Consider the following 12,124-nt stretch of genomic DNA (forward strand, 5'->3'; position numbering starts at 1 on the left):
TAATAGTGAATCTCTCATGATTACATATTAATGTCATGTTTATATGAATAAAAATAATACTAATGTAGAATTGAGTTCGTGACAAATAATCTTAAAAAATACTTTGGAGAGAATATGAAGGTAGATATTTGCCAGTTCTTTAAATAGATACTCATTGCTAAGAGCTTACAGGATTCATTAAGATAAATATGATGGCGATGCATAACTTTAAATGAGAGAAAAGTTTCATAAATACTTTTGAATTGACTTACATAATTTATTGACAAATATCTACACAAAGTTAACTAGTTATAAGTTGCAGTCAATGTCGTATCATTCATATACCATTTTATTTGTGTGATGTAATGCTTTAATAAAAATGCCATTGAAACAAGGCTTCTTTTCCCCCTACTTTGTTAGCTTGTTTTCAAAATTTGGAGTTAGAAGAAGCAGTTTCATTTTCATATTATAAGGTACAAATAAAATTAATTGTCATTTTTATTATACTGTCAGTTTCTTTCCTTCAAGATTGTTCCTGTAAACAGGTGATGGATAGCTGATAAAGTTGTCAGACTTTATCACACTTTCATAAACCCAATCAACAACTATAGAAAGGAGAAAAAAAGAAGAAGCTCTTTGAATTTGGTCTCCAGACTTTTATTCAAATTGTTTTCTCCCTGGGCATACTTTGACTAGTTATTCCAGGTAAAAAAATATAGTATAACTATCTATTTTTAGTCCAGTGAATATCTTATTAAATAAAGTTAACAACTGCCATTTTGCTGTTACAGATCATGTGTGTGTGTGCGTGTATATTTAGTATAGCCATACACATGATAATGATGTTTTCTTTCACCTTAGCTATTCTCTCAACCCAACATTTTATGACAGCTGATGCCAAAAGACCATAGGCGTATTCACATCACTGCAAGCAGAAAAGGTATAAAGAAGCTAGTGAAGCAGTCAGGTAAGCTGGCATCTATGGAAGGGACCCACAAGGCAATGAATCCTTGAGAAGTATTAAAACCAAGAGAAAGGTTTTGGAGGAGTTACTTATAGATAAAAATCACCAGGCACCACAACAGGCCCAGAGAAGACTAGACACCCTACCAAGAGAAACTCAAGCAGGAATAATGGCCTGGAAAGGAATGCTAAAGAAGAAAAAGAATTACCTCTAATCCTTTCCCCTAGTAACCACCCTAGCAACTTGACTCTTACCTGAGTAGAAAGCTCCACCTGGGACAGATTGGAAAGATAAGCCTGAAGGAAAGATGAAGTCATAAAAATTTCCTATACATGGATATATGTGGAATCTATTATGCTGAGTGAAATAAGCCAGAGGGAGAGAGATAGATGCAGAAGAGTCTCACTCATATATGGGTTTTAAGAAAAATGAAAGACATTCTTGCAATAATTCTCAGAGACCAAAGAGAGGAGGGCTGGGAGGTCCAGCTCATGACATGAAGCTCACCACAAAGAGTGGTGAGTGCAGTTAGAGAAATAACTACACTGAGAACTATCCTAACAATGTGAATGAATGGGAAGTAGGGAAGTAGAAAGCCTGTCTAGAGTACAGGCAGGGGTGGGGTGGGCGGAGGGAGATTTTGGACTTGGTGATGGGAATGTTGCACTGGTGAAGGGGGGTGTTCTTTACATGACTGAAACCCAACTACAATCATATTTGTATTCAAGGTGTTTAAATAAAGATACTAAAAAATTAAAATAAAATTCCGGAGAAAAAGTGAAAAAAAATTCAAGTTAGAACAAAGATGTTCTGCATATGTGTTACCTGGGTACATGGTGCCCAAGTACATGTCACCTGCATTTCTCCTCTTAGAGATGTGTAATTTTTATGTTGGGTTGTGTACCTGGGCTCTCTCCACTTTTGGAGATACCTGACTCTCCTCAAGCACTTTACTTTCTCTTTCTTATCCACTTCCTCCGTTTCCTCAGTACCTTCCAATAAAATCTGGCTTTCTTTACTGCTTATCTCCCCCTGAAATTCTTTTCTGTAAGGGTTAAGGTGATGAACTCAAAAGATCTGAATAAGATCTAAGGCTGACTTTGCTTTGGTTGGGACCTGAGTTCTACAGAAGGAGGGACGCCATTTTGTAACGGCCATAGGGCTGGCTTCATTGCAGGTTCTGAGCAGGGAAAGATGTCATTTTGTAAAAACCACATGGTGTAGATCTTCACAACCCATTTCCATAGACACCACCTCAAGCTACCTGGCCACACCAGGAAGCCTATCAGAGAAGGACAAAGGAAGTAACTCCTAGATAATAGCCAATAATTTTACAGATCATCAGAAAACCGGAAACTTCCTATATCTCTTCCCTATATAATTTTCCTTATGACCTTGGGCGGAGCTCATCTCTTTCAGGAGATGGCCCTAACTGTCAAGTGTGGGGACCTTTTTGGCAGATAGAATAAAGTATTAAACTTTATTCCACTTGAGTGGTCTCATCCTTCGACTCTAACCCAAGCACTTTCCTTGTCTGAGCAAGACTCATAGTCTTAGATCTTTTCTAGTCACTTCTGGTGGTATTGGTAGAGAGAAAGTAATAGATTTCTGTCTTGAATCTGCCTCCATTTATTTATCTCACAAATGTCACCATGCTATCTCCACCAGCATCATGAGGAATGTGTCTAAGCAATAGAGTCATTGCAGTAATAAATGAAAGAAAGACCAAGAGATGGCTGCCATTAATTGCTTTAATATTTCTTATGCAAAAAAAGCAGCATTTATAGCAATGCAAACCTGATGAGCATTAAATTTATTTCTTTCCATTTTTGTACTTGCAGCCAGGCTTTGCTGAACTTCAGGCACCACTATTTTCAATAGAGACTTTGCTGAGTGATATGAATGCTTCAATAATCACAGAGAAGAAGAAGAAGAAAATCTCTTGAATGGAATAATCTTATTTAACCTTTGTAAAAAATTTTAGGATGAAAATAGATATCAACCTAAATCCACTCAATAGTCTTCATGGAAGTCTGAAACTTCAAAATCACTGGGGTCCAAGGGGAAAAAGAATAGTCTATGTGGTCTTAGAATCATGGTAATTTACATGATTTTAAAATGTCATCTTATTTTGAATCCAAAGAAAATGAAGGAGGACATACATCGAACAAATATCAATTGACATTTCAGTGACAGACCTTGTTATATAGCAAAGAATATGGAACAATGCACATTTCTATCTTACTAAAATAATCTTTAACTTCGGGATGCTTTCTATAAACAGTTTTTGCTTCAGAGCCTCCTATTTTGCTACTCAGGAGAGACCCCGCTCATTACTAGAAATACACACACCCTAGTAGTGCCTTTAGAAGGCATGCAAGGACTAATAATTTACCCTCTGAAAACTCCATAGTTTGAGGAATTAAAAGCTGCATAGAGAGTGTGGAATAAGTTGAAAAAACTTATTCTGGATAGACCTATAAATATAGGTGTTTATTTATTTCAAATCTCTCCCAATGATCCACTTTGCTAAAATATTGTACTTCAGTTTGCTTTTCTAAGTAAAGCTTCACTTAAGAGATTAATCTGGGTTCTTATTAAAAAAGCACCCCTGTCATTTTTATCAGGGTTCATTCTGGGATTTGTGTTATTTACTCGAAGTGCTTATTTAGACTCTGACACTTCATTCAACCTCTAGTCAAGATGAGAGGGGACTCATTCAGTTTGTTTTTCTGCTTGAACAGGTACCTGATCTTCCCCCCAAAGCTTGTGGCTCCACTCACCCCTCTCTGCCACAACTCACCAGGCAAGACATTTCAAAACAGGCAAGTGAGAAGAACCAGCGAGAGGGAAAACACCATTTTTTTAATCACCTAATAAATAAAATGATGTTTTTCTCTTCAATACTATTGAGTCAGTAACCAGGGCACACTCCAGAAATGGAACTCTAAAAGCAAGAATACCAGGAGCAGACCACATGAGAGTCACCCTAAAGGATTTCTTCTATGGGGAGAAAGTTGACAGGATGACAGCGCAAGGAAGAGTGATTAGAAATCTTAATAAAGACGAATGGCTAAAGAAACTGTGGTACATATACACAATGGAATATTATGCAGCTATCAGGAGAGATGAAGTCATGAAATTTTCCTATACATGGATGTACACGGAATCTATTATGCTGAGTGAAATAAGTCAGAGAGAGAGAGAAAAACGCAGAATGGTCTCACTCATCTATGGGTTTTAAGAAAATTGAAAGACACCCTTGTAATAATAATTTTCAGACACAAAAGAGAAAAGAGCTGGAAGTTCCAGCTCACCTCAGGAAGCTCACCACAAAGAGTGATGAGTTTAGTTAGGAAAATAACTACATTTTGAACTGTCCTAATAATGAGAATGTATGAGGAAAATGGAGAGCCTGTCTAGAGTACAGGCGGGGGTCGGGTGGGGTGAAGGGAGACTTGGGACATTGGTGATGGGAATGTTGCACTGGTGATGGGTGGTGTTCTTTACATGACTGAAACCCAAACACAATCATGTATGTAATTAAGGTGTTTAAATAAATTTAAAAAAAATAAAAAAAATAAATACATAAAAAAAAGAATGAAAGAAAATGAGGAACAGGAACCACAACTATATTCTCAGAAGTAATTGCCTATAATTGCCATTTTCCTAGGAGATACTTTTATTATTTCTCATTTGTAATAGAAAGCAGAGATTTCACAATCATTTTATACTACCTTAACATGAACTGAGGCATTTGAACCTCAGAAAACATATTTCACCACCATACTAGTCCCCAACTGGGGAGAGAATTCAAAGGGACTCCTAAACTGAATATGGCACTTTATGTGTTTCTGGATGTGACAAATAATAAATAAACAAAAAATTGATATTACCACAATCTTTGTCACACAGAATAGAAATTTATTTTCTCTACTTTTATTATCTTTCCATTATGGTTTCAAACTTCTAGGTAATTTGGTAGAGCTTGTTTCAGGGAATATTCAGACAATTGAATTTGCAAGAAATTTTAAGAACTTATAAAGGAGACTAATATTGAATATTGGGTTCATATTACTTTTTATTACTGGGTAACAATTAATTAGATTCTCAGTGACTTAAAGGAACACCTATATATGATCCAACATGTGAAAAGTCCAAAATCTGCTAAGTGAAAAGTCTAAAATGAGATTCACTGAGTAAATTAAGGTGAAAGCTAAGACATCATTCCTTCTCACTGCTCCTAGTTCACTAGCACTGCTTGTCTTCCTGTGCATAAATTCCCAGGCAATATTTCTCTAATTTCCTCAAACCACCTCTCTGACACTCCTGTCTCTCCTTTTCTCATAGATGCATCCTTGAGAATACATCCAGTCTACCCCATTAACCCAGCATAATCTCCTCATTGGCAAATCTTAATTCAACTATATGTGTGAAGTTTCTCTTCTCTGCAAGGGAATGTAGCCATAGGTCTAGGAATGGACACTGGTATCTTTGGGGACCACTTTTCTGGCTATTGTCCAGATCTTTCTCCAGGAGAACATTTCACAAATCTATAATAATATCTCATAACAAGGCTATAAACATTGGAAAAAATCACCCATCTTGTTTTGATTTCCCCAGTTTTACATAGGAATAGTTGTATATTCATTTATATAAATGTAATCATTTATCTTGCTCTATTTACTCACCATGAGAGTCAACTCACTGGATATTTCCAACATCACATAGGGTCCTCTATAATAACTTTTTCCCCAATTATTTAACTCCCTGGAAGTGCTTCACTTTACTAGTTAAAAAATGTCATTTACAGCCCCATGCAGATGTATGAAATTAGACCATGATATAATACCGTACAGAAATATTCATTCAAAATGGATTAGGAACTGGAATTTAAAGCTTGAAACCCTTACAAATAAAGTAGAAAACACAGGCAACAGGCTCCATGGTATTTGCCTGAGTGATGCCATGGCATATTCAATGGCATGGGAAAGAAAAAACAAAGTGAGCATATGGTTTCTGCTACAAACTGCCCAGTGGAAGAAGTGCTCTTCCTAAAAATGAAAATTCACCAAATAAATATGAGAAGGTGTATGCGCACCATTATACCTTTAACATGAGACTAACAGCCAATCTATAACAAACTTCACCTAACTCAACAACAGAAGTAATTCAATTTAATAAAGCAAGAGACTTGAATAGACGTTCCTCCAAAGAAGACAGATGGCCCATGGGCAAATAAAAAATGTTTGTCGGGGCCAGTGAGGTGGCGCTAGAGGTAAGGTGTCTGCCTTGCAAGCGCTAGTCAAAGAAGGACTGCAGTTCGATCCCCTGGCGTCCCATATGGTCCCCCCAAGCCAGGGGCAATTTCTGAGTGCTTAGCCAGGAGTAACCTCTGAGCATCAAATTGGTGTGGCCCGAAAAACCAAAAGAAAAAAGAAAAAAATGTTTGTCAAAACATAGTATTATCAAAAATATGTCCAGGCATCTCTTTATATCTGTGAGAATGGACTATTTTGAAAAGACTAGAAAAGCAAAGGGTAGCCAATGGGATGGTCTAAAGCAGGTGATGTAAACAGATCAAATGTCTTCAAAAAGTAAGAAATAAAATCACCTTATGATTCAACAATCTATCTTCTGTAGGAAATATAGACAATGAAATAGTCAGATGAAGTCTTGCCATTGATGACACTATGAATAAACAAGTTTATGCTAAGTAAAAATGTGAAAAGTGTTCATATATATAACTTAAAAATAAGCAGAAAAATGAAAATAATCATGCAGAAATTAACCCCTATAGTCTGACAACAGAACCGATATTACCAGAGGGGAACTAATAGAGGATGAATGCAACAGGTAGAAAAGGTATAATCGACTGTGGAAAATTCTAGCAGGTAGCTTAGATTTAAAGAAGTTTTAAACATTTAGGGCTAAAATACATACACTTCTGTAAAAAAGAAAAAAATGTATCTACAATAAAAACAAAACTGTCTCTTTAAATTTTTTTTTATTTAAACCACTATCATTAAAAGTTATTCAAAGTTGGGTTTTAGACATAAAATGTTTTAGGATCAAACCCCCCAATAGTGCTAGCCTTCCACAAATGTTCCTAGAGTCTCCCATGCCACTATCCCCTGCCCCATCATTTTTAAGAGCTCCATTTTATTTTTGGTTGGTAAAGTTTGGGGCTCATGAATTCACTGTTGTTGACTCTGACTTGGATATTTAGTCTGGTACTTTATTAAGACCACCAATGCACCTAAATCCCATTCATCCTTGTACCCCATAATTTCATATTTATATTTGTCCCCTCATCCAATCAATTTTGTTCCTTCTTCTTGCTATACTCTGAGTCTTAGCATGTTCCCAACAACTCCCATTTAAGACATTGCATTTCTTCATGCAGTTATTCTAAACATCATATCTAAGTGATATTCTGAAATTATCATTTTAAGTTTGTCTTATTTCATTTAACATAATAGCTTCTAGTTCTATCCACGTTGCAGCAAATTGCATAATTGCATCATTGCTTACAGCAATGGAGTATTCCTTTGTGTATATGTACAACATCTTCATGATCTACTCATCTGTTTTGGGGCATCTAGGTTGATTCCAACTTAGCTTTTGTACTGAGTACTGTGATAAATAGGATATACAAAAGGATGTACATCCTTTTGAATAAATGTTTTTTTTTGTCCTGTGAAAAGATACCCAAATATCCCAACCAGCACAGATTATTTCCAATATTTTTGATACATGCCACCTTCACTGTTGTAAAATGATATGTCATTGTTGTCTTGATTTGGATTTTCCTAATAATAAGTGAGGATTAGAGATTTTTCAAGTGCCCATTGTCCCTCTGTTGGCCTTTTTAAGAGAAATGTCCATTAATTTTCTCTCCCCATTTTTAATTGGGTTTCTAGGTTTTGTGGGATTAATCTTTGTGATTACTTTGTGTATCATAAATATCAAACCTTTGTCTGATGTGTTGAATAAAAATAATTTCTCCCACTCAGCTGTCTTCTAATTTTCATACAAGTTTCTATTGCCATACAGCAACTTTTTAGTTTGATGTAATCCCATTTATTCAGATTTGATTTTGCCATTGGTATTCCATAATTAAAGACTCCTTTGAGGTCTAGGTCTTGAAGTGTTCTGCCTATGTTAAAAATGTCTCTTTAAAAACACTAAGTAAAAGCACTTAAAGTACAATATGTTATGATCTTTGGGCATTTTTCATCCAACATTTTTTTCTTGGAGAACACTCTAGTTGATCTTTGTATCAATATTTCTGACTTGTTTTTGATAAATAACAATCTTAGGAATGAAAGCACAATATATTTTAGCCCTTCGCGTGTTGAAGAACATTTGGGCTATTTTCAGTCTGAGATTATTACAAATTGTGTAAGTACTAATTAAATTTTATGTAAACAATTTTTTTATTTCACTGGGATAGTGTCAAGAGTAAAATTGTTATATCTGTGTACATATTTACTTCAATTTAAAAAACTGAGAAACTAATGGGCCAACATTTGCTGTCATCATTTCTTATTTTACCCATTTTGTTATGCATGTATTAATATTTCATTATTATTTGAATTTATATTTACCAAATGGCTTATGATCACACTTCCATATCATTATATTATTCCATTCTCTCCAACGCAATGTCTCTTCGAATTTTCTTTTTTAATTAGATTGTGGTTGACTTTTCAGGATTCTTTACATATTGTAGAAAATTGTATGTTTTGCAAATGTTTGCAAATGTTTCTCCAGGTAGCTTGTTTTTTCATCCTTTTAGTATTAACCTTTCATAGAACAAGATATTTTTATTTTAATAAGGCTCAATTTATATTTTTCCCTGCTTGTTTGTATGAACTATGGAGTCCTTATCTAAGCTGACATTATGAATATTTATTTCACTTCTTTTATTCTAGAGGATTTATATTCAGGGACTGGTTTCATAATACATCTGATAGGGCATTTTTCTTGTATGTACTTGAGTTGGATTCAATCCTTGGCATCATATATGGTTCCCTAAGTCTGCCAGCAGTGAGTTCTGAGTGTGGCACCCAAACCAAACAGCAACAATAATAAAAACAGAGAAAACATACACATGAAAGGTTTACATTTTTTTTTAAATATGGAACGCTTCACGAATTTGCGTGTCATCCTTGTGCAGGGGCCATGCTAATCTTCTCTGTATCTTTCCAATTTTAGTATATGTGCTGCCGAAGCGAGCACAGGTTTACATTTTTAAACTTAAGTACACAGTCCTATCTGAGTACTCTTATACAAGACATATAAAGGTCTAATTTTTTCCTATGTATGTCCAATTATTCAACAATGTTTGTTTAAAAGATTATCCAACCCCTATTTTCTTTTAGAACACATCAAAAAATCAATTGAGCATATTTGTGAGGAACTAGTTATAGATTTATGACTTGATTACTCTGATATTTATGTCTATCCTCAAAAGCAAATATAACTGAACAACATCAGAAATTCTAAATATCCATATAGTTAGGCCTCCCATGTTTTTCGTCATAATTTATCTCCCATATTCTAAGAGCTATACATTTAGAAATATATACATTGTGCTTGTGCAAAATATAAAAACAATATTGGTATTATATTAAGCCTATAGATAGATTAGGTCACTATAATAATATGTACTACTAAATTCTATGTCTAGTGATCAATTTTAGAAATTCTTACTCTGAAACTAGAAACATTTACCAATTGATTTTTAAATAATGAGAGAAAGTACAATAAAAGCAAAGAATGAATGCATGAAAATGCATTTGTGGAGAGAAACTATCTTCTCTTTTAAAAATCAATCAAATTTGTATTCATGCTATTATATATATGTATATATAATTTATAAAGCTTTGGAATATTATTCCAACTAAAGTGACAAATTTTTAGCTAAATATTTCAGAGATTTTTTTTTCTCCTACGGTACAGGCAGGTTGGTTTGATTTTATTCCTAGGGATATTCTGTTTCTAACAAAATCCAACTTCATCTGCCACATGTTTCTGGTTTCCTTTCTTCCTTCCTTTTTCTTCTCTTTATTCCTCTATTCTCTAAATCAGTATCCCCAATCAGAGGTTAAATTCTAGTTCTTTAATATGCACTGCTCTAAGTACTGTTGTTACTACAATGAGATATTTAGAGCATGTTTCTTAAAGTTAGTAATGAGGATGGTTGTGTATAAAAAGAACAATACTATGATTAAGCTAATTAATCCCAAATATAGACTTCCAGAGACAGGCGAACAAGGGGAGGAGAAAAAGGAAGCCAAGGCAAAGAAGGAAAAAAATAACTGCCTTATAGTTTCTCAAATTCTAATATATTTCGTTTGTTAAAATCACAAGCCAGCATTGCTCAGGGCTTACTCTTTGACTATACTCAAAGATGGCTCCTGTGGTACTCAGATGTTACACCAGGGATCAAATCCTGGTTTGCCATGAACAAGCAAACATTGACTATTGTACTATTTTTCTGGTCTTAAAACATTTTTGTTATTTTGGGGTCATAGCTGGTGAAACTCAGAGCTCACTCTTGGTTTTTGCACTCAGGGATGACTTATGGGGCTTAGGGGATCAAAAGGAGTGTCTTACCTGCTGTACTATATCTCTCCAGTCCTGTCCCTAATACTTTTAACTTCATAGCAGGATATTGTCAAATCACAATAAATAACAGAAGCCATAAATATTATGGTTACTGTGGCTGTTGGAAGTGGGGACTAAATAATATATGTGTGCTGAAAATGTTAAGCTGTAGTGGAGACACCAGACATTTTATCCTTGGAAAACAATGGCTTATAATGACCTAAAGGCATTTCTCTGAAGCCACATTGGCTTGAATTATGTAGCAAGATAACCTGAAAATAGTTAACTGTATGACTGTCCTCTCAGTTCCTTGTAAATTAGAGTAATTTTTGTACTGGGTACCAGTAATAGCTACTGTAGTCCCACAGTCTGCTAAAAATGGGATAGGGACATACAGTGGCTTAAAATTCTTTGCTTACCAAAACAAGCAGTCATATGCACCCCAGCTTCTGATTGGCTTCATCTCATCTACTTGTTTTTCAAACTCAATTTACCTGGGGGCTGCAGGAGGCAAAGTTGGGGTGATCCTTGAGTGCATAGTCAGTAGTAAGTCTTGAACATTGGGGGGTATGACCCAAAGAACTAAAACAAAACAAAAGAAGATTCCTCTAGGGCAGGGCCCCAAAATGTTGTAAGGAGGGCCAGAAACAGCCCACGGGCCGTGAGTTTGAGACCCCTGTAAGAGGCTTACAAGTGAATTCAAAGAACAAAGGATGTGCAGAATAATTTTCAATAAAGAAATTAAGAATCTTGACGCAAGAGACAGATCATTTATGCTGAACTGTGCATTCATTTTGAACTTTATTATTAAAATCCAGGCAAGAGGGGATATATGGAACAGGGCTGGTAACTGGTTTGCTGAAAATCATTGAGGGTGATGGGAAGAAGAAAATAAAAATATGGTTAAATGAGTCACAGATAGATCTGATGTTGGAATTTTCCCACTCATGTCCTATCTAGAAACTTTTTATGATTAATACTAAAATGTAGATAGGGGAAAAATAAAAAGTAGAGAAAAATCATGATGAATTCTTCAAAAAGAGCCTTAGGACCACCACAATGATATACTTAAAGGAAAATCATTTCCATTTATTTGCAGGGATATAATGATTCCATTAATAATATTCAAAAAATATTAAGGTCCTAAAAGAAATTACATACTTTGAGAAAAGCATGATATAAAAATAATGTTGGTATAGGTTTTCAGGTCCCGTTGAAGTTTTGGCATAGCTCTGACAGGTACTACATATCTAGATCATCTATGTTTATGACATAAACCTGGGCCATTCTCTCCAGTGGCTGGAATTTCCAAGCCTCGTCTCTTATTCCAAATGGAACCTCACTGACAAAAGGGAACTTGGCATGGTTCTCATAAATTAGATTCCACCTATAAAGGCAACTATAATTCACATCATGAAATACTGTAGATGGCTTTCTTGGCTTTATGCTTTTATCAAAGTACAGTCTTGCTTCTATTTGTTTATTTTTTTTAGCATATGTTAAACCATCCTTGCATGTCTGGAATAAAACCTACTTGGTCAGCACTTTTCAGGTCATCAGAACTAC

The 12,124-nt window shown here is 35.1% G+C and overlaps 1 non-coding gene across 1 annotated transcript; it reads right to left on the reverse strand.

Moving 5' to 3' along the window:
• Nucleotides 1-9,080: 9,080 nt before the first annotated feature.
• Nucleotides 9,081-9,187, reverse strand: LOC125998300 (U6 spliceosomal RNA). The gene has a single exon (XR_007491891.1). It is a non-coding gene; the product is annotated as a U6 spliceosomal RNA (small nuclear RNA).
• Between the last annotated feature and the right edge of the window lie 2,937 nt (nt 9,188-12,124).

The sequence above is a fragment of the Suncus etruscus genome, chromosome 20 (assembly GCF_024139225.1).
Source record: "Suncus etruscus isolate mSunEtr1 chromosome 20, mSunEtr1.pri.cur, whole genome shotgun sequence".
Classification (NCBI taxonomy): domain Eukaryota; kingdom Metazoa; phylum Chordata; class Mammalia; order Eulipotyphla; family Soricidae; genus Suncus; species Suncus etruscus.